The sequence below is a fragment of the Catharus ustulatus genome, chromosome 7, assembly GCF_009819885.2.
Source record: "Catharus ustulatus isolate bCatUst1 chromosome 7, bCatUst1.pri.v2, whole genome shotgun sequence".
Classification (NCBI taxonomy): Eukaryota; Metazoa; Chordata; class Aves; order Passeriformes; family Turdidae; genus Catharus; species Catharus ustulatus.
In genome coordinates this window covers 6,087,414-6,110,077 of record NC_046227.1, presented here as the reverse complement: position 1 = coordinate 6,110,077, position 22,664 = coordinate 6,087,414, and the positions used below count along the sequence as shown (strand labels likewise).

The 22,664-nt window shown below is 40.7% G+C and overlaps 1 long non-coding RNA gene across 6 annotated transcripts in view; it reads right to left on the bottom strand.

Annotated features, from left to right (window-relative positions):
- Nucleotides 1-19,661, bottom strand: part of LOC116999030 — a 62,954-nt gene extending 43,293 nt beyond the window's left edge. For 5 of the 6 annotated variants that reach the window (XR_004418506.2, XR_004418509.1, XR_004418508.1 and 2 more), the window contains exons 1-4: nt 18,576-19,661; nt 17,837-17,972; nt 13,513-13,721; nt 3,659-3,768 (exon numbers count right to left, since the gene is read on the bottom strand). This is a non-coding gene — a long non-coding RNA (uncharacterized LOC116999030). Of the gene's footprint in view, nt 1-3,658; nt 3,769-13,512; nt 13,722-17,836; nt 17,993-18,575 lie in introns of all 6 variants that reach the window. The other variant, XR_004418507.2, reaches the window with a different exon arrangement.
- Between the last annotated feature and the right edge of the window lie 3,003 nt (nt 19,662-22,664).

Sequence of the window (22,664 nt, the reverse complement as noted above, 5' to 3'; positions counted from 1 at the left end):
ATATGCACAAAGCCCTCAGTGCAGTTAGTTCCACCAGGTGAAATGAGCCTTCTTTGACTCACAAGCCAATGGCACCCACAACAAAGCATTTTATATAAGGCTATGCTAAGATTGATCAGAGGTGAGGATAAAAATCCATACATTGCACGCTTTTTTCAACAAAGGGCACTGAAGTGCTTTCATCCCTTTTGTCCATGTGCCTTTCTAGATCCACATGCCACTGCAATATCTGATTTTCCAAGGAGACAGCCAGACGAAGACCCTTCCACATTGTTTTATTTCCTTGGTTCCATGCCCTGTCACTGAAGCCTTTCATACCTCTTGGGGATGACAAAAGACTGAGATTTTGAGGCACCAGTGAAGCATGGGGATGATGCTTTGCTACCTTCATTCCCAGGTGAGCTCATGGACACACAAAAATCTAATTCCTATCTTTTCCTCTGGGGTTATCATTGTTCATTTGCCATGTTATCACAATACTGAAAAAGCTTTAGGAGTGTATTGATAGAAACCATAATCATTATTAATAAGAGGCCTTCAGGGCTCTCCCTTGGAAAAAAAGTCACCAAAGAACTCAGCAAGTGCTTCTGCCTGTCAGAGGGACAAGGATTTTAGGGACTCATCACCTCCAGGAGCCCACCCAAGAGCCAGGCTCGTGGCAAACAAATCCCTAACCTGCCTAAAGGCACCAGAGCCTGCAGTGCCATACTGCTCTCATCAGCTTGCCATGGACAGCTCTGTTTCTGCCCGTGGATCCTGAGAGCCATGTCTACAGGCTGAGAATTCAGCGTGAAAAAAGGAGGGTCTCACACAGATCATCAGCACTCGCTTGAAATTCCCCCATAATTGTAAAGGGCCCCATGAGAAGAGCAAATAAGCCCTGCCATGTTTCCTAATCTTGCTACACTAGTTATACAGAGAAATGTTCTCTCCTAATGATGACACACAAGCTGCTCTAAGCTTTTTTGCAGCAACGCTGCTGCTTATATCAGCTATTATTCAGTTATTCCATCCTAACAGCAAGAATCATTTCTGTGCTTTTCATTCCTTCTCCCAGAGGGCAACAGATGTAATAACTTATTCCCTGTCTGGCACATTAGGCCTTGAAAAATTAATGCACCGCTGCTGAGATTTCCACTTTCTGCTTTACTTAGAGTGCCAAAGCTTTGAATTTCGGTGAAAAAATATTAAGTAATAAAAAGCTTATTTTAAGTTTGTTAATGTACTTGTCTGTTTTAATGCCTTTCCAAAGTTTCCACAAAACAAGCATTCCACTGACTAATCTTCCCAAATTCCTTTTGCCTCTAAGCTATTACCACACAGAATCCCTGAGACTGGGAATGACCTCTAACCTCATCAAGTCCAGCCTTTGACCAATCACCACTTTGTCAACCAGACCATGGCACTAAGTGGATGTCCAGACATTTCTAGAACATGTAATTATGCTACCATATAATTGAGACCTCTCCTGCTCCACAATTATGACATAGCAACCAAAATTTAAACACCATTTTCAACTATACTGTGTTAAAACCCAATCCATCAAGAACTCCAACCTGTCACGTGTTGCTCTGTACACCTGGTGAATGCTACTGGCTACCTTTGTAAATAATAACCAGACCTTTATCAGGTTATTTTAGTGAAAGAAGAAAGGCAAAGAAAAGCAGGATGTGCACTGAAGAACAAAATCAGAGCTGGGAGTTACTTCTCCAAAAATAATGTAGTGCTTTTTCTGCCCTCTCCCAGATCTTTGCAGGAAAAGATTTAAGAGATTAAACAAACCTGTGACTTGGACTTCATCTGTGCAGAAGACAGTTCCCAGTGTCAGAATTCTTGCCCAAAAGGACAGGTGAAAACTCACAAACTAAATATACAGGTTCAACATGTATTAGGAGTTAGAGAAAAAAAAAAGTCCCGGGCAATTTTTCCTATCACTGTAGAGCATTTGCTAACGCTGCTGCTTTGTGTATTCCAAGGCTGCTAGCATGGGAACAGGCATTAACCACACATCCTATCAGGCTGTCCTTGCACTCCTACACACAGCCACTTAGGAATCTTTTCCTCCTTGGATGGAAATCCTGAAGTAATTTCTCCTCTGTCCTCCAGGCTGCTGGCTTGGGCCCCAGAGAGTGCTGAGCTTTTAAGAGCACAGACTTCGTATTTGCAGTCTCTGGCAGCACTTGTTCCTTTATTCCACAGAGGATCTCTGTTTCCTTAAAAGCTGGCTTTGCTGATTCAGGCTTCCTCATCTCAGCAGATTTCAGCACAGAGTTTGATCTATCAGCATCAAAGACATCCCTCTGTTCAGAGCATGCCTCAGCGCTCAGACAATGAGCAGCAGAATAGTTTCAAACGAGGCTAGTGGTTCCCCTGGAGACCAAAGGCAATTAATAACATGTTTTTCTGCAAGGAGCAGAGCTAATGAAGCCTGATTTCCTGCACATCTGAGACATCCATCTTCTACCCCGTCTGTAAACTGTTAACCCAGTTGCTGCTGCAAATCGAGCTCCTTCGCCTCCAGTCTCACCTGCTGATCCCACCTTCCCCAATTCCTCCTCTATCACCACAAACAAACATCCACCTCCCTCTTTTTCCTAGCAGGACCTCCAAATGGTCCTCAGCATCTTCTGTGAACCTTCCCTTGTTTCCTGACTTGCCAGACAGGCACACTGTGCCCAGAGCCCTGTGGGCACTCAGACTGCTGGCAGGCAGAACAAGCAATGTTTCCACCTTCACCAAAGGCACGCTACAGCACATGCCAAAACAGTGATTTTAATGAAAACCATTGGCACCTCACAGCTATGAGACCCCAGCTGAGGCAGAGCTGCCAAGTTTGTCTGAAACAAGCCAATAAATACAGAAGTTATCAAGAAGTGTTGGACGAGTGGGACAGGAGAAGAAGAAAAAGTGTGAGTGCAAAAAGTTTTTCTCTGAAAATCAGACAACCAAAAGAACAAAGAAGTTTTTCAACAACTCAACTGTGACCCTGGATCTGATATGAGCTACTGCAGTTGTGCCACTGATCATCTCTGGTTTTTTCAGATAAAGAAATGAACACATCCATTAATACATGGATCACAGTGGCTGTGACTTAAATAAACAATGTTAAGCTACACAATGAACGTAAATTGACCAGACTAATAAAGAGACTCTAACTGAAGTAACTTCCTCCCCCTCCAGCATATGATTAAACTGGATTATTCCCTACCAAATGATCCAGAAGTGCACTTATCCAAGGAAACTTTGGGTGCAGCTGTGCAGCTGCCCAAGGGACTCATCCTCTGGGCTCCTTGGATGTTACTTCTGAACACACCATTCAGCTTGGCAGGAATATAAATGGGTGATTATTTTCATTTAGAGCTGCTAGCCAAAATTTTTAAGCCAAACTCTGAGCCAAGCTGCAAACCAACACACACTGTTAGCTGGGATTGAGAACAAGCTACACAGATTGAAGTGCCCTGTACCCATGGGAGTGTTTAATGATGCTGCTGTCCCATGTCTCCATCCACAGGATCAACAGGACTGCAGCTTGCCTTCAGCTGTGTGCTGCTGAGTGGGAGCTGAGGAGGCCTTGCAAAAGAAACCTTCAAGAAAAGGGTTTTCATTTAGCAAGTGGCAATTCAGCCGAATGGAAGAGTCTTTATGAGATGCTGCCTACCTCGCAGACAGCAGGTCAGGGCACACTGGGATTGCTGCTGCTTGCAGTCACGACTGCATGAACTCCTTGCACTTTTCTCTTTCTTCTTATTTTGAAATCCAACTTCATAGCTAAAAAAAAAAAAATCAAAGGAGCATAGCATCACTAAGGGCATGATGGCAGTGGTTTAGACTTGAGATTCAGAGGAGTTCAGCTCTGGTTCTTCTCCCCCTCACCCCCCAGTAGACACAAACTGCCATAGGGATGTAAATCAGCTGTACTAATTCTATTATGGAAACAAACAGAATAAATGACCTTATTTTCTACAACCCTTTCAGACATACAGGATTTATTAAACAGGACAGAGACTACCCTGTCGATTGCTGCTTTTTGTGATCAATTGAAATTGAGTAAATAGATGTTGCCAGTCTGATCAGATCATTTATACCTTTGTACCTCATGCTGTAAGCACAAGGGACTATTGAATTTTCTGAGGGATTTTTTTCTGGATTTTCAGTTTTTGCTTTGGTCATGTTCTAGGTTGACCTCTATCTAATGCAAAACTGTGCTACATTATAGTCATTGGCTAGCAGCTCTTGCATTGCTAGAAAATAAATGTTTATAAGAAAGAGATTATTTCATTTTCAAGATAGAGAGTTCCTGCAAAGGAATTTGTTAATACATCTGCAAAGCCAAGGAGAAATATTTCACAGCGGCACTGATGGAAAAGCTCTGACTGAGGATTTACAAACCATGTGTGAAACTATTTCAGACAGTTCCTAATCACTAGCTTAGAAATCAGCAGGCTCTCTGAATGTCACTGGTATCAAGGTGAATGTCCCATACTGCAAAGGATTTTTTTTTTTAATTGGCAATGCTTGAAACGGGTAGGAGAGATTTTTTTAGGCTATGAGAAAGGTGCAGAAAATACAGAACTGATAGAGTGTCATGGTGCACTCACTGCAGAGGTACTCTGTCACAAAACATTTATTGAAACCCTTGAAAATTTGCAGAAAGTTTTGCCAGACTGGGAAAGGGAGGGGTTTTAATGTCTCTTTGGATCACCCTTGGACTGCGTGTCGTCCTTCACTGCCATCCACACGGAAGAGCAGTAATAGCTGAAAGGAGAGGGGAAAGCTGGCACTGCCTCACCCTTTCTTTTCCTTCTTCAGCCTTACAAAACAGAGCTAAATACAGAAACCCCATCATCTTCAGTGATGCCCTTGTTATTACGATGCAAGATGTGAAAATGTTATCTCAAGCACCAAAATGGGCACAATTCTTATTTAATGTGTTTCAGAGGAGACCAGAACAGCCTTTGGAAAGAGCAACTAGTTGTGCACACAATCATCTGCAGAGCATTGGGATGTAATTTATGTTCATTAGACTTTGTGGGGTGCAATAAATCATTGTTTTCATTTGTAGTGCATTATTACAGGAGTGATTTAACTGAGGAGATCCTTGCTCGTGGCCTACAGGAGTGAAAGGTTAATGGCATAATGAATTCCTATAAAACAAATAGTAGACTTTGGCCATCCTTCAGGCAGCGGGTGGTAAATTAGCAGGTAATAAAGTGTGTTTGCAATCTGCATTCATAGGCCAATAAATAATATGCAGGGGCTGGTTCTACCTGCTTTAGTTGACAGTGCATTACTGGGACTATACAGCTTCAGAGCATCTAAGAAAGGCACAGAGAGCAAGAGGCAGCTGATTTTGCAGTGTCCTGACTTTTAGCACTGATATATACCAGATATTACCAGAGAGGCATATCTAGAATATTATAGCAACACTCATAAATTCCACATTGAGCTGTAATAAAGCACAGCTTCTACATGTGGCAAATACACATTCCTGTGGTCCCTTCAGCTTGTGACATTTACTCTGCCATCCTATTAACTGGTGGCATTTCATTCTGGTAATGGAACAGCTGAGGGAAATAAAACCTCAATATGCAGCACCACTCTGAAGGCCAAAAAAAAAAAAAACAACCCCCATCCTAAAATAACACACTAGCTCTCACTATGCAAACTGAACACATTATCAATATATTTCTATGAAAGGGAATTAATTACCATTCAGTCAGCCAGGCTTATGCAACATCTTGGTGCTCTCCTGCTACATGAAACACTGCTACATTGCAATGTATTTAAAGTATTACTAAAACAGGAGAGGGATTGTATTCTTTGCCCTAACTGGTCTCAGTTTTCCCTTTTCTTGCCAGTATTAGAGGAAAACAGATCCCCAGTCAATTCCTTGCTGTTGCTATAGATGGTTCTGCACTACACAAGATGCCAGACCTGTGTAAGGGTTGTTGCAGCGAATCCCAAAGCTGAAAGTAAATTCAGCAGCTTTGTTAAAGTTTGGTTTTGTTCTGTATTTCCCAAGGAAAGTATTTTCTGACAGGTAGACAGAGGTTTGGGATAATATTTGAAATCCTTTTGCCCTGAAGAGAAAAAAAATAAGCCAAGTGTCTGAGGGTATTAGGATGTTGATCTCTGCTGCCTGAACAGATCATATGGGGATTTTTGAAAACCTCATTCCAAGCCCTATGTACCTGCAATGCAATCAGCCCCAGAGACCTGCCTACCCTGCAAAATGAGACTGCTGAATTAAGCCAAGTGACATCAACCAAACAAGATCCAAGGTCTCCTCAGGGCCCCACTGCTCCCAAAATACAACTGTTTGAATTTGATATTTTTTGCTGAAAACTACCTGCAGTGTAGGACCTGCACATCCATGCTTTTCCTAGCACATGGAAGTGGCAGAGGCTGCAGGGACAGTGCTGGGGACACACAGGACACCCCAAATTGCTCCCCAGAGTTTTCAGCAGAGGCTCACATCAGGCACGAGTTAACAGTATTTTTTAGTAATTGCAAAGTCTCCTCTTAAGCCTATATATTTATACTTAATTTTACTAATTTTAGTAACTAACTTTATTACTGTCAGAGCACTTACTGCTGTGTTATATAACTTTATGGATATAAAGTCTCCTCTCTCCTGCTGAGAGAGGAAAAATTCACATTTAAGCTCTTTGCATCATCCCAAATGACATTCTCATTTGGGAGTTGATTAAAAGAAACAAAACACCAAACAAAACAGATCAAATAAACTGTAGCAGTCAGGCCCCAAGTCTTTCTATCTCTCAAGAAAACTTTGTAGAGTAAAACTTGAAAAAAATAAATTATGGTTATCCTACTTACTTGGGTACTTGAGTGAGGTTGTGAAAAATGATCTTTTTGGAAGCAACAAAACATCACGAAAACAAATGAAGCCACCACAGTGATATTAATGTCATTAAATAGCTGCTTTGATGAGAATAATAACTGTCCTGTGACAACTACAGATAGATCAAGGAATATCATGAGTCAGTCTATGCCTTGTTTGTTTTACTTTGATTTTAGTTTGCTGTTCCTGTCACTCCAGTCTCATGCTAACACTAAACTTATTCTTACAGCAGTTCAAGAAGTCAAAATGGCTTTATCCAGAACATGCAATACCTCTAGCATGATTGTGCCTGTTGTAAGGCAATATTTACCCAATGCAGTTTGGAGGAATTCTTGTCTTGCACTCACTGATCTGACTGTTGAATGGGTGCCTCATTGCTTACACACCCACATGGAATCAATAGTGGCTTTTTATTCCTCGAGTATTTATCACTTTTAAATAGACACCACATGACTCAGAATGCAAGTTCAGGGCTTTTATCAGGTGATAAAAGGGGACACTCAGGAGCCCTGCTGGATCACAGGTGTAGCAACCAGCTCCACAAAATGCTTTACTTCCATTCAGCCTCAAAAGCATACCAGTTGTGACTGGTGTAAGAAACAGGAAATTATGGATTGTGATATTGGTTTAATGTTGAACATTGCCTTTTCCACCAGTGCCACAAGCAAACTCAGTGCATATATTTGCTCATATTTTGAAATGGTTGTAACAACACTTGCATTGAGCTTGCGATTTTTTTTCGACAGTTTCTAACTTTTTTTGGTAACTCACTGGGGAGAATATACTACAAAATGTTAAACAGAGCATACTGGTTATGGTGCCACACAAATATGAAGATCATAATTCTTTCAGTCTGTTTGTTACAACTCTCAGGCCCTGCTGCAGCACTCAGGCTGAAATAATTTTGTCAGGAGTGATACAGCTAGGACTGAACTCTTAAAATCCATCACGGAGCCGTGCAAGCTGGAGCTGGGAGCTGAGGACAGGGAGCCATTCCTGGCTGCTGGCTGGAACCCTGCCCTCAGACACGTGCACTCGGTGCTTGGACAAGGTTTCCCCGGAGCTCCCCTCCCTCAGCCCCATCTGCTGCCATGGCATGGAGCCTGCCTGCCCAGCATGGAGCCAGCTTGCTCAGTGCCAAGCAAAATGGGCTGAGATGGGCAGTTTGTGAGCTGGGGCTCTTCTATAAAAGTCCCTCCTCTTAAGGGCACTGGTACACAGGTGCCAAATGCCACTTCAGGCTCGATGGCACCTGCTGGTGCCCACATGCCAGGAGCACAGCACCTAAATGGAGATGGTAACAAAGATGGGAATCTGCGCTTGTGGCTGCCAGAAGGCTGCCTGTGCTCAGACATAAAACCACCAGGACAGCACAGGGCATCAAACTCCATGTGAAACTCAATCCCTGCCTCAGAACAGCCTGCTAAAGGATAAATCACAGCCGAGGATGAGAGCAGGAAACGAGAGACCCATGATGGTGAAAAGGTCCAAAACACGATTTTACACCTACCAAAAGGACTGTGAAGCACCCCAAACTTCATTACCCTTGAGTACATACTCTCCAGTACATTTGAAGTGGAAGAATTAAGTGTTCTGTTAAAACCCATCCAAATGCAAAGGTACAAATTAAAACAAACACCAACCGAAGTCTCACTAGAAATTCCTTAGCCTGTCTTCCATTTGCCTGCATAGATGTTTATGCTCTCCTTATCCTCTTAATGGCCCAACATGTTAAATAGGTGTCTATTTCAGACCTCACAAGCAGAAATAGATCACTTTGCTTTTTTTCTAAGGCAGAAGATTACAAATATTGAGAGACTCTCCTCGAAAGACAATAAGGGATAACTGATAGCTTTTTCCTGCAGCTTCCTCCTTGCCTGACCTCCCTGACCAAAAAAAGCTTCTGGCATTCATTTTTCTCCCTCAGAGGCTTTAAATCACAATGGGTTATAATTAAATGCTACTTCTTTGTATGGCTTCTACATCAAAAAGGCAGTTCTGTTGCATTAGGAAGTGTACACACACAGACCCTGAAAAACAGTTTCTCCCATAAAAAGCAAACAGCCCTGTCTAGACAAAGGTGTCCCAGGTGCTGCTCATCAGCTCCTTACTCCTCCCTCCTAAGATGGGAGAGTAAACAAGGAAAAGGCTTATCTTTTTGTCTATAGCTTGCCATTTACTAAAGAGGTTGTGAATCCAGGGAATTCCTGTGCTTGTGGAAAGAGCAACACACAAAACTTTAATTATTACACTCTAGACCAGCTAATCTCCTCCTAGTGCTTTGACTGGAATAAACAACAAACTCTCCCCAGTTCTTTCTCCCTCTCTGTCCCTTTCTGTATTTAGCACATAACCCAGCCCATGAGGATGCCATGCTGAGCACAGGCTCCCCCAGTCCCTGTCTGCTCTGGCCATGGCCTCAGGGTCTGGTTCAGTTAACACAGACCAAGCTGTTTCCTACAGGGATTATAAACCTGAGACTTTGTAAAGGAACCGTCCCAGCCTGGCCACTCAGGAGCACTCTGGTACTCACACTCCCAACACCAGAGCCCCTTCACAGCAGTGGCCCCAGGACCCAACAGGGGCCCCACTCACAGCCAGACCAGGCTTCTTTCAGCAGAGCCCCAGACATCCCAGTCCTTAAAATAATTAACTCTTAGTGCAATAACTCAATAACAGCCTAAGCTAGTGCTTCTGAGGAGGGACCCAGAACAAAGCACACACTGGGCTTTTATTCCCTCTTGCCTCAGGGTCCCACACTGAGCTCCTCTGCAGCTCCACCCCAAGATCCCTGCACCCAACATACTCCCCAAAAACATTCAGAGCTTCAGCTCTTATGCTTCTTTCTGTTGTTGTTAGTCTTTCCACTCTAATTTGTCTTTAGCTAAGATTTTTTCTCAAGTGTTTTTTTCTCAACAACTTTTTTTTTTAATAGAAGATGTGCCTCATTTTGTTAACACCTTGTATTTCAAAAAGAAATCTTAATGAAATCTCTTCTTCTACTCTAGCTGCCTGTAATACATTTAAAGTGTTTGCACCTTGTCTGAAGGAAGTGTTATCCCATCCATAGATCAGGCAGTGAGAACACACAGAGCCAGCCAAAGCACATTACTCACCACTTTCTCACCTAGGCTGTCTATGAAACCAGCACCTCGAGCAAGAGGAATCCTGTCACTGCCAGCAGGAGCATCCTGGGCTGAACTCAGCCTGCCTGGCAGGGGTGGATGGGAGCCCAGGTGGGGCTTGTCAGAGCCTTTTGGGTTCATTAGTGCCCCTCCTGCTGCTGCTGACCCGCATTAATCGTGCACTCAGCTGAAATGTTCCTGTTGCTTACCCAGGCCTCTGTAACTTCACTGTCCTGGGCAAGAACTGTCCCAGGTGTTTTTCTTGTGCTGCAAATTGTTCAGTGCATAAACACCTTTTGCATATCCAAGTCATTTCTCTGGCTCCCCATTCAGCTCTCTTTTCACTCTGTAACCAAGTGGTTTTTACCCTCCCAACCTCAGATCCCCCATCCTATCTCCAAAACAGCTTTGACCAAGCCAGTTTTAGACCTCACTTCCACAACCACATCTCATCTGAGACAACAGCTATTCAATGGGAATATTGAACAAGGTTCCATATTGAGTGGTTTTAGGACCTGGATCAAACACATGCTCTTGTAACTGCTGCACTCCTATTCCAACCATCAAATGTGTCACCTCCTGGCAGCCATACTTAAGGAACACCTAAATATCAATATTATTTACTTCTAAGCAAGGTGTAGCAGTCCTGTTGCTTTCAGAATGACTTTAGCACATACAGAAATTTAAGGACAAGATGAAATATTTTCCTGAGGCAGCAATATATATTTTAATTGCCTTTAATTGCAAGAATTGGCAAATATGTCTTTCACACTCCACTATCTGTCACGTGTGTTGGACTGCCAACAGCTACCAGCATTTTTCCACTTTCAGTACGCTGCCATTTCAGCAGCACAGACCGTGCTGTTGTTTTTATTCTCCAAAACAGCCTGACTTTATGATTCTGTTCATTTCACACCTGGCAACACAGAAAATGCAGAGGTAATAGAGGGGAAATCCTTTAGCAATCAGGAAAATGACTAGAACTGCAGTGGGGATGTGTGTTATTTTCTCAAGCAGCAATAAAACGCGTGTGAATTTTCAAGGGAGCTACAAGTCATTGTTTGCTACAGTGACATGCCAGCAAATGCTCATGTTATCCTTTAATAATATGGAAGATAGCACTCATCATAGCCCTCCCAGAGTAAAATACCGGGGAGGCAGGTGTTGCAATACAAAGTAGCTCAATGTGAAATCTGTGTACCGCGCTGTTGATGCTAGAAACAGATTTTCTGTAGCTGAACATAAACACAGAAGTTCACAAACACACACAGAAATGCATGTTCCTCTGTTGCTTAGAACAGTGAAAAAGCATGGAATGCTCTTTTACTTGAAGCATGATGGAAAGCTTAGGTTGTGAAAAATAATTCCAATTTCCTGTCTGTGGTTTCATGATGTTTCCTTGGTCACAGTCCAGTGCGACCTTCTCTAGTGATGCCAGTTTTCTTGTTGAGACTGGAAAGATAACCTGCCTGATTTCCAACAGGTAATGATAGGAAAAAGCCTGCTAAACATTCAACATTAATCTAAGCAGTGGTTTATGTGGTCATTTTTAATCAGCAGCAGTAAAACGATCTACGGAGGGAATCCTGTGTAGTTAGCATGAATCTAGACACAAACCATCATTCCCACGTGTGGATGGCAGAGATGAGGAATCAGAGCTTGGGTCGAGCTCCCTGGGCTCAATTTCTGCGAGATATCCAGAAAGCATACCTAAAAAATGCAGTGGGAGAGGGGCAAGGTCTAGATAAATTCAGGAGTCCTTGTCTTAATCAGCTAGGTGAAAGAAAGAAGGAAAAAATTCCCCAAGACAGAAGACACGGAATAAAAGAACAGAACCTCAACAGGGATTAGATCCCAGTCCCATTAGGGACAAAACAAAAGAAACTCTTCTTCACAACTATCTCACAAACTCCTTATTTACCTCAAATTCATTTTCTGAACTCTTTCCAAATAAATTCCCCTGCCTGTTTCACCACAAAAATATATTTTACAAAAATCCCTAGTGTTTTTATATAATTTGCAGATGTTATCATTTTAGTTACGCAAGCTAACTTCGTCTCCCAATGTTTCATTTAATGCTCCAATAAATATTGAGACCGCAATGAACTCGTTCTTCCAGCCTAGTATATGCTGAAAAAACTATTTCACACCACAGAAAGTCCTGTAAAACATATAAAAGGATTCAAATGTAGATTAATTGCTTATTAAAGCATAAAATAATGACCAAAAAAGATTAATAAAATTAAGCAGTAAACTGACTACGTTTGCATGAATATTTAATTTCTTTAATACACATTTATTAATAAATTTGGTAACATTAGATAAATGCGTCCCTAAAAGCTCCAAAATGGTAACACAACTGACATATGAAAGAATGTAAAACTTCTGTGAGAAAAACTTACTATTTTAGTGGGTTTTTGTAAGGAATCATCATCCCATTGTTTCTAGAAAAGGCTTTTGCTTTAATAACATACCCTTCCAAAAATAAAATATGCAAAAAATAAAGCATGTACTCTAATGACTTTATGCCTTATTTTTTCAGTGAAGGGCAAAGCCTGTGGGGGCCTTAGGGAAGGCAGGCAACAAATGTCATCTTTCTTTTCATATAATTGTATACCCCTGTGCTTTATGTAATCAAAATGAATACTTCAATTTGTTACATATTTCGCTGGAGGAACAGAAGGCATATGGAAAAAAAAAGCCCCAGGGGCAAATGATCTCACTCACCTGGAAAACAATGTGTGTGTTAATAGAGTAATTTGTTAATTAAAGATTCTAAGACGTCCACCAAAGCCATTTATTTCTGAATTACAACTTCCTAGAGTTAAACAAGATCCCTGGCAAAAGGTAATTAGAAGCTGTATTTTTCCTGTGTCTCTGCCATGGCTGAGTGCAGTCAGTCTGACAGGCACCCCCAGAGTTCCCCCGGCAGCAGATGGTCTGCGCGCAGACCGGAGAGCGCCGCGCTCCGCCGCCACAAAAGATAAAACAATTTCACGCCTGTCGCTGCAGCTCCAGCACACGGCTCTCCATTGAATTAGCTTCAAGTTAAGCTTCTTACTGGCAGTGGGACACAAAACAGGGAGGACTGCAGAAGACAAATAAATACTCATTTATAAGGCTTCAAGCGCGGGCAACGTTTTTTTGAGTGTTGCTCAAAACGTAAGTCACGGTTCTTCAGCTCACTGTGGCAAATGTGAGAATTTGGCCATAAAGGTTCCTGGGAACACTTTCCATTTAAACTACTTCACAAAACTTAACTAGGGTCCTTTTTTTGTGTTCGATGTGGAGAACCCAAATAACTCCAGTTTTGTTTTTAAAAAAAACCCCAAACATCAGCTCACTGCAGCAAATAAGAGAACTTGGTCATAAAGGTACCTGGGAACACTTTCCATTTAAACTACTTCACAAACCTTAACTAGGGTCCTTTTTTTCTCTTTTTTTACCGTGTTCCATGTGGAGAACCCAAATAACTCCGGTTTTGTTTAAAAAAAAGCCAAGCACAAGCAAGTACTTTGCACTTACCGCAGCAATAGGTAAATAACCCACAGGTGTGTGTTATTCAGGATCGCCCTGAGTCCAAGGCTTTCCAGGGGGCTTTTTAAGTTCCTATGGCAGGAAGAGGGAAGAATTGTTCTGGTTGGAATCGCAGTGTTTGGCTTTTATTCCTGCTGCTGCTGTTGGCTGTGCTCCCAGACTTTTCCTCATGTGTGGTACTGGGTTCTTCATCCTTCCTGAGGCAGGAAACCAAAAGCATGAAAGAAACTTTAATTGAGGAATGGCACTGGAACTAGAGGTTATTTTTAAAAGTGCACTTCCAGGTGTGAAACGTAGTAGGAAGTTAGAGCTAATAGCTCAATGAGGCAGTGGGGAGCTGCAAGGTACAGTTGTTTTATTCTTAATGGAGGAATTTGGCCAAAGCCGTGGGCAGATCATATTTGAATTATAAGTAATCACAGCAGAACTTCCTCTTGGCAAATTGATAAGAAACACTTAAGATTCCAAAAGCTCCATTGTCTGGTTCCAGAAAAACTAGGAAATTCTGTACCAAAGACAGCTCACCTTTTGTACTGTAATGAGTCTTGAGGATTTCTCAAACAAAAGCATCAATGCAGAGCTATTCTTATTTATGGCTCATTTTTTAGGTATAAGCAGGACTTATCACATGTGCACCTTCATGCAGCAGGGGCTGGTATGTGGTTCTTCACCAAACTGTTTATAGAGGATTATCCCTTTAAGTAAGCTTATAAATTTACTGTTATAAAATTTAACAGTTGATATTAAGAACAAGATGTTCTCTTTGCATTAGTATGAGATTTCCCACATATAAAGTTGTATTTATAAAAGCATAGCTGTCTTCAGTGATTAAATCATAAAAATACTTATTTCTGGACATAAAACCCCAAATCTGGCATTTTAAATATTTGACTCAAATGCATGTTATGCACCAGTCAGAGAATGTACTGTGAATGTGGATACTCCTAAACACAAATCCACTGCAAAGTCATTTTGCTGTAGTAAGCATTTAAAAGCAGAGTAATTAAAGTTGACATGACAATAACACAGCAGGAAGGTTGGTACACTAAACCCAGCATGGAAGACAAGATAGCCCATGAAGACATATGGGAAATAAGGGTGTTCTGTATGCCAGATATTCAGTGCTTCTGGAAAAAGTGACAAAAGGCTCAGCATTGCACTAGCCAAATGCTTTATATAGGGAATTGATAGCTTATATCCTGGCTATTACCACTAGAGACCTTTTATCCTTCTGTGTTTGCCATGTGTCTCAAGAGCTCAGTGATTCTGATTTTCCCCCTCTCTTTCTGTACTTACATTTACTTTTGGCACTTGTCTTGATTTCAGCCATAGGGAACTCTCAATATTGGCTCACTTTGCAGCTCTGAGGAGTGTGTTTCTTTACAGAGAAGAGGTTTCTTTCCCTAAGCTTCCTGGGTGCTTTGTCATACCTCTCCTGACTTTGAAGAAAAAACCAAATACTCTGTGAACACAACCAACCTCATTTTTCTACTCCAACAGTCAGGTGTGAGAGTCTCCCAAACCCACCACCTTCTCTAGATCAAAACTGACAGATGTATTTCCTGTCCTCCCCTGCATCCTGCCTCAGCAGCCTCTCCAATGTCCATTTTGCTCCCGGCTCTGGCTGAACACAAACCCTTCACCTCTCCACCTCACAGTCTCTTTCAGCTCGGACAACTTTTCTGAACCCTGCAATGGCCACAGAGAATATATTTAGAGCACAACTTACACATCAAAATAACACGCTGCAGATTCCCAAATTCCTTTCCATAAGGCTGATCAACATGCAAGGAAGAAATACTTAACTTTAACACCTTTTCCTGAATCATAAAATCACTGAGGTTGGAAGGGATCTCGAAGATGATCATCCCAGCACTGGTTGCTCACCACAAAACCTTGTCCCCAAGTGCCACATCCACATCCTGGTTGGCCTGAGAGGCTGAATACAATTACCTCCTCTAAAAAACTGATGCATGTGCAAACTAAAATTAAAAATATATATATATACATATATATCTGGGCTAAAATGAATCTGTTACTTCCAATTCCTTTGCCTAAGCTGTTCATCAGTGGGAAATGCAACTAACATTAAATATATTTTCGTTTGTTTCTACATAAAAATATTTTTAAAGAGAAATCTGAGTGAAAGCCACTCCTCAAACTGAGGAGTGTTTCAGAATATTTTTTAAGGCTACAAACAAACTGTGCTCTTATGGCTGCTGGCAGAGCAGCCAGTAAATCAATGCCTGGCAAATCAATAAGACGATCTAATGGGACCATGAGAATAACTTGAAACTTGAGATGTTGAACCAAAGTGAGCGCAGTTCTGCCACTGTAACTGAACTGCATCTTGAATTACTTGGACAAATAAAAGGGTTTTGAAAACCTTTGACCCATTCAATTTGATAGAATATGATTTAACTGTAAAATAATCAATAAAAATATTAATTCCCCAAACATATAAAAGTGAAAAGGTTTCACATGAGGTAGTGAATAAATATATAGCATAATTGTGTTTTTTTAAAAACAAATCAACCCTTGATGAAATTCAGAGAGATTAGAAAATGTCAGCTGTCAAAAATGACTTTAAACTATTAAAAGCAAAGCATAGACAAAAATATGTTCTACCCCAACAGTGCACCCAGGGAAAACAGGATTAAGTTACTGGTAACTGCACAAAGAAGGAAAATTCTCACATTTTATGCCTCGCCATGTGTCTTTAGACACAGCCACCTGTCCTTCCCCTGCTTTAGAAATTCACAAGTGATTTTTGTACCAGTGACAAAAAGTGAAGGAAAACACACACAGAGTTGGATAAAACCTTTCTTAATTTGGAAAATAATCTGAGATTTGAATGCCATTGACCAAACCTGGATTTTTTGTGAGTTGACAATCACAGGGCTTAATGGAGATGCTGGTTTATCCCTGCTCCACAACAAGATCTCTTGTAATCTCACTTCTGTTTGGGCTGATTTTTACCAGCATGCCTTTAATGAAATCACCAGGATCAATGGTCTTCCATGGAACTTCCACCTGAATCCTGAAAACCTCTAAGGATGGATATTCTACCACCACTCTGAGTAATTTTTCTGATTACCACATAAAAGAAAAAACCCCACACACCCACCCCCTTGCTAAAAAATCCTAAGGCAAACCAAAACCAAACACCAAAAAAAACCCCTACACTTCTATGCAGAGCTTTAAGCTTCAACAGAAATTTTCATTTAAATTCTATCAATATATTTTTATCACTAAGATTAAAATTAATAGCAAATGTACTAAATAAAATATATATTTTAAATGACATAACATTTCAAAAATGGATTTAATCTTCCCTCATGCATGTTTAATTAAGGCTTTAAGTTATGCCACCCTGCACTGTTGAGCAATGTTTCTTTATATTACTGAGAAATGGTTTCACATCACACCAAAGGTAAAAGCAACATCAGGGCAGTGTGGCTTTTCTCACAAGTTTTGGAATATTTGTGTTGATTCATTGATATCCACATGATTCTTATATATATATATATATATATGTATGTATGTATAAATATATAATGTGATAAATATTTACCAATGTTTCTATGTTTCTAACACGTTCCCAAACCCATCAGAATTTTTATTTTATCGATGACAAATGTAAACAATTTATATTGAACCAGTATTAGCTAGAGTACATTACAATTCACATCACCATGTATTTTTTGATCTAGCTTTTCAACCAACAAAAAGGGTTCTCTCTAAATTATTAAGGGCAAGACTGTCTAGTCAAATAATGTAGAATAAGGTGGGACTTAAGCATAAGTGCCTGAAATCAGTCATCCTGCTTAGTTCTGTTAATCTTCAAACCTGGAAAATGCAACATTATACTACCTGGATGCTCTTATTATGTGTAAGTGTTTGCCATCAGTTTGTTTTATTTTAAATGATTATTCACTGACTGAAAGTGATGTGAAAATGTATCTAAATACAATCCCATCCATGTATGTTCCCTTCTTTAATATTCCATTATCACTAAAAAATTCCAAGAATTTATTCAAAGATAAAGCCCTGTCATACAGGTGACCAGATACCTGGCTGGAAGTGTCAGTGGAATTTCATATACAGACAATAAGGCATTTTCTACAGACACCCATCACTGGCTGCACTGACAGCACCAAAATCCAAAATTTCTCATCAATTCTTGAGCAAATTTAAAGTAAAGAGCTACTTAGCTAAGACAGAATATTTACACTGTAACCCCAAATATCTAGGAGGAAACACAAGAAAAATTACACAAAATATTCTTTACTCACATGTAAAGTGTGCTTACCTGGAGTGGCTCAGTGAAGAGCTCTGTTAGACTTCAGCCATGCAGGGGTCTTTGGCACTGAGTGAATGCAATTTCTGGGCATTATTTCAGCTGGGAGTTTTCGTCTTTTTCCTACTGCTGCCATGGTCTTTGTACTCTGAATTTCACAATGAGAAGCTGAATTTAAGTGAAGATGTTTAAATGAAGGTATAAAAGGGATGGGATTTCCCCTCATAAGTTTCCAGGATCAGCAGCTGCTTCCCTGGAGTTCCCTCATGGCACTGCCAGGGTGTAGGCACAAAAGAACTGCACCCTGCTGTAAGCTGAGGGTGGGAGAACAGAAATAAACACCAACAACTCAAACAATGAGCAGCATGTTACTGTACAAACAAACCTCTGTAGCACACAAAATGAACATGGGGAAGAAGAAAGGGGGACAGAAATGAGACTATCCCCTCCATTCATAGCCCAAATGCCATTTTGTGGCAAGGCACTCAAGAGAAAGTGGCCACCTAACCTGCTTTTTTTATCTGTACTCAATAGTTAGAGATCATCCACAATTGGGATGTTTATTGTAGATACCACATCCTTTATTTGCAGAGCTCACAACTTCAGCTGTGAACATCTGAAAAGCAGGCAATGTGAGTGACTAATAGGAGTAGGATCTACCCTCTGGTAAGGAACCTTTCCAGCTACTGGGCTCTCCATTTGTAATTGAAAACCATTGATTTAAGTGCTCAAAATGAAAAGGTTTGCTTACAGCGCAGTCTCTTTGCAGATCAGAATTAAATTCACAACAGCTGCGATTATGATCACTCTTCTAACCCTCAGAAAACAATTAAGGTTGCTGCAAGGGAACACATTCATCACGAGAGAGCAGAAGTGATGAAGAGTAGAAGGCAGTGGGCATGAAAAGCCTGTTCAGATCCCATCAGCCATGCAGCACGCACTGCCTGACAAGAATTGTATCTGTCTTGTAAGAGCAGGCTGTACAAAGAGATAAAAACACTCATCCCCTCTGAGCTGCACATTTACACATGGCTGCAAATAAACTTGCCTTTCCTCCAGGAGTTTTCTCAGGGTTTTGTAACTTTGCTGGCTGAAGCTTATATCCAAATATCTGCCTTTTGGATGTGGTAGATGAAAGCAATCAGGCAGTGACATCAAAAGTTGCTTAGTTAAATTAACTGTGTTTTATTTAGAAGCTTCCTTGTTGCATTCCTATGGTAACCAGGCACACAACTCCCACCTGGGACAGAAGGACAAAGGGAAATTGTATATACAATAACTGAACATGCTTTCACACTTTTTCAATGTGACCTGGTCCAAATGCATTGACAGATTTGGCTGGGATTTTTCTGTCTGGAAGGAATCTGTGCACAGAAATTACCTATTGCACACACAAAGAAAATCACTGGTCATCATGCTCACTTGTAACAAGACATGTTTCTTCAAAAATCTGCAATTAATTCAATTACTATCTCATTCTGCACTAAAGAACGATTTGAGAAAGTTGTGTGACATATCAAAATTGAGCAAATGATTCTTTGCAAAATCCAGGACAGTATCTCTGAAAATCTGCTGTCAGCCTGTTCTTTCCTACAAAAACATGCACTGAAAATGAGCTATGGGTTACTGACTTCAAGCAGCCAAAACCTTACCCAAAAAGCCACTTCATTTCATTTTATCCCAGTGAAAGAAACCACTCTAGCTACAAATTCTGCCAGTAACAGTAAGGGTCTCTTTTGGGGTTTTTTTTGGTTTTTTTTAATTGTCTTGCTAATTAGTATTTGGCAGGAATGGAAAAATTGGCATATTTTGTAATTCCAACAAAGCAAGCACAAAGGCAAATTAAGATTTGGATTTTACATTGTCTGATTTTTCATTAAAATATACCTAACTATCATATGTGCACAGGGATCTGCTGCTATTTGATTTTTTTTTTTCCAGGTTGTTTTCCCACATCAGTTTTTTTTTCTTCATGTAAAAAAACTGACCTGACTGTAAGATGTGGTGATATATCCATATCCAGAAAAGTGACTTATTTACAATTATTGAGAGTGGAATAGGCTCTTACTTTAAGAAACCCTATAAAAATGATCTTAAAAGTCTTCAGAACACATATTAGATCAAAATCAAGCAGCTTCTATAATAAGTGCATGGCCAAAATGATGGCTGAATCATCTGAACACTGACTGAAACACTAGAGAAATATATAGTCCTGGATTATTCCTCAAGCCCTGTGAAATGAGCAGCACTTTCTCATGTGCATCACCTCCCCTGGATGCACTTTATGAGTCAGCCTGAGAGGAGAATAGGACCCAGGTTGTGAAAGAACTGATTTAGAGCTGCATTAGTGGCACTGGTGAGCAGTCACTGCAAAGCTCTGCAGTGTTTATGGGCCTTGGCCAGCACTGACGGTCTCATTAGAACTGGGAGCAAAGGGAGCTGCTGCAGAATGCCTCCCTGCCGCTTGAACTACTCTCTGTATGTCTTACAGAAATTATTCCAATTTGTGTAAAAAATGCACTGACGATTTGCTCAGTAATTTCTTCTGAAACGTTATCTGGAAAAAATACAGAGTGACTTTATTAGTATTAAAAACATCATATCTTTCTCTTTTCCTAGCTGAAAACTTCATGAAACTTAGGAAGTTAATAAAAGACATTTCATCTACTGATTAAGTGCATAAGGTAAGTGTCTCCACTACATCAGAAGGCAAATGCAACAGTTCCAGTCTCCTGAAGGAAGGAAAAAGAAATTATTTCTGTCCTGAGTCACACCCCCTGTTTGTGCTTTACATAGAAATCAAACCCATGACCCTTCATTTCTGTACATTCTGTTCCTCACGAAATAATAACCACTTCAGCATCTTAGATCTGTTCTAGTGTGAATATCCAGAGCTGACAGTAACCAAAATTGCTTCCTAACCCCAAAACACAACCAGGATGGCACACACAGCAAGCTTCAGATGCATGCCAGCAATAAACAGGAAAGGTTTTCCTTCTCTTCCTCTGCATTTTGCAATGCAAAACCAATATCCCAAAAGAAAGGTGTGGATTTAATCTTCCTTTTTGACAGCTCAGGTACCAGCTGACAGCTTTAAAACACATTAATCTGACAAGGAGCATCACAAGACAGAGAGTTGAGAGGAAATTAGAATTCATGTTTAAACCCTCAGAGAAGCAAAGGGTTGTTTTTTTTTTTTTTCCTGAAAAAATATCCACTGGGATAAATAGTCATTTTCTTATTGTATAACAGAGCAAGTATATTAAAATTTCAGGATGACTTGAAAGAAAAAATGTATTATTGAATAAAAAATTAGTTTTCTTTGACAAACATCAAGAAAAAGCCATTTTTCAAATTCTCTCCTTGTGAAAGGAGAATGAATGTGCAAATTATTGCACAGACTTTAAAAGAAAAATAATATAGCCAGCACTTTTTAAATTACCAAATTTCATTACTCCAGGATGGAATGGTGAGATCTTCTAGGAAAATAACTGGCTGAGATTCCATTTCTGGTTATTAGTACACAAATATGGAATGGTTGGGATGTTAAACCTTCAGGGCAGTGGCTGAGCCTGTGAGGCTGATGATCAGTGTGATGGGGTTGTGGCAAGAGAACATTTGGATTGCCCTTAGCAGGCTCAGAAAGAGCCTTCAGAAGCACTTAATGGCTCCAGAAATCCCAACCAGACCCCCAAAGCTGTCAAATCTAGACCACTTGAATATCCTGAATTCAAAATCCAGGCTGGCTCGAGCTAAACCTTCACAAAATCAAAAACTCACTGAGACAGAGAAGTTCAGGCTACAAATACACATTCAGAGCAGCTCAACCAGACAGATGTTGCAGATGAGGATATGTAGATTTCAAGTAAAACCACTACCAATTTATTGCTATTTTAATAGAACATTGCCCAGGGAAGGGCCCCTCTCCCAGGATGGCATCATTGTTATCACAGCATAAGAGCATAAGAGAGCTACACATCACCTAGAGGAGCACCCAAATCAGCTCCAGGGAAAGATGCATGTGACCATTCTGTGAGACAGAGCAGCCATTTAAGAGATGAGCAAAAAATTATTTGAAGCTGAACAATCCCAGAGCGAATACAAATATTTATAACAGAATCACATGAAAAAAATCCCAGTCTGACACAACACCCAACTGAAACATTCCACATGCATTGCAGACCCATGGAACTGCAGGGGGAAATGGAACACACATGAAACATATATGGAACATGAGCACTTTGGGTCACCTGGAATGTTTGCTTCTGATGGCCAGGAGCAATTCACTGCAGAGGAGCACTCCCAGGGAAAACTCAGCAGGACAGGACACTACCCAGCTGAGTGAGCTCTCACCACCATTAGGAATATTTCAATTGCTGGGGCTAGAAAGACAAAAAGTCACTACTGAATCGTCTGTTATTACCAGTTTTCTTAGCAAGAAATAAATCCCACTTTCTGTTTTGTTTTAAAACACATGAAAATAAGGTGCTTACATTGGCCAACAATCAAAGGGTGCAGACAATTTACAAAATTTCTCTGCAAGAGTACTGCAGTTGGAGCCTGTAAGGTCTTGTTTCTCCTCCTCACCTTTTTTCCCACCTCTGCAATGTGCCACCAGCATCTCCAAACCCTGCTTTCCCTCAATGGCAGCGAGGCTCTGCAGATCCTGTGCTCTGCTCTCAAACCCCTACTCTGCATCATGCCACCTAAACCTACTCAGCACCAAACTGAGCATTCCCAGACTCTTTTCCATCTAACACCCAGGCTTGGAAAACTAGCTCCACAAAACTGAATTTTGCCTCCCTGGTAATGATAGCATTAAAATTCCACCTCATTGTTT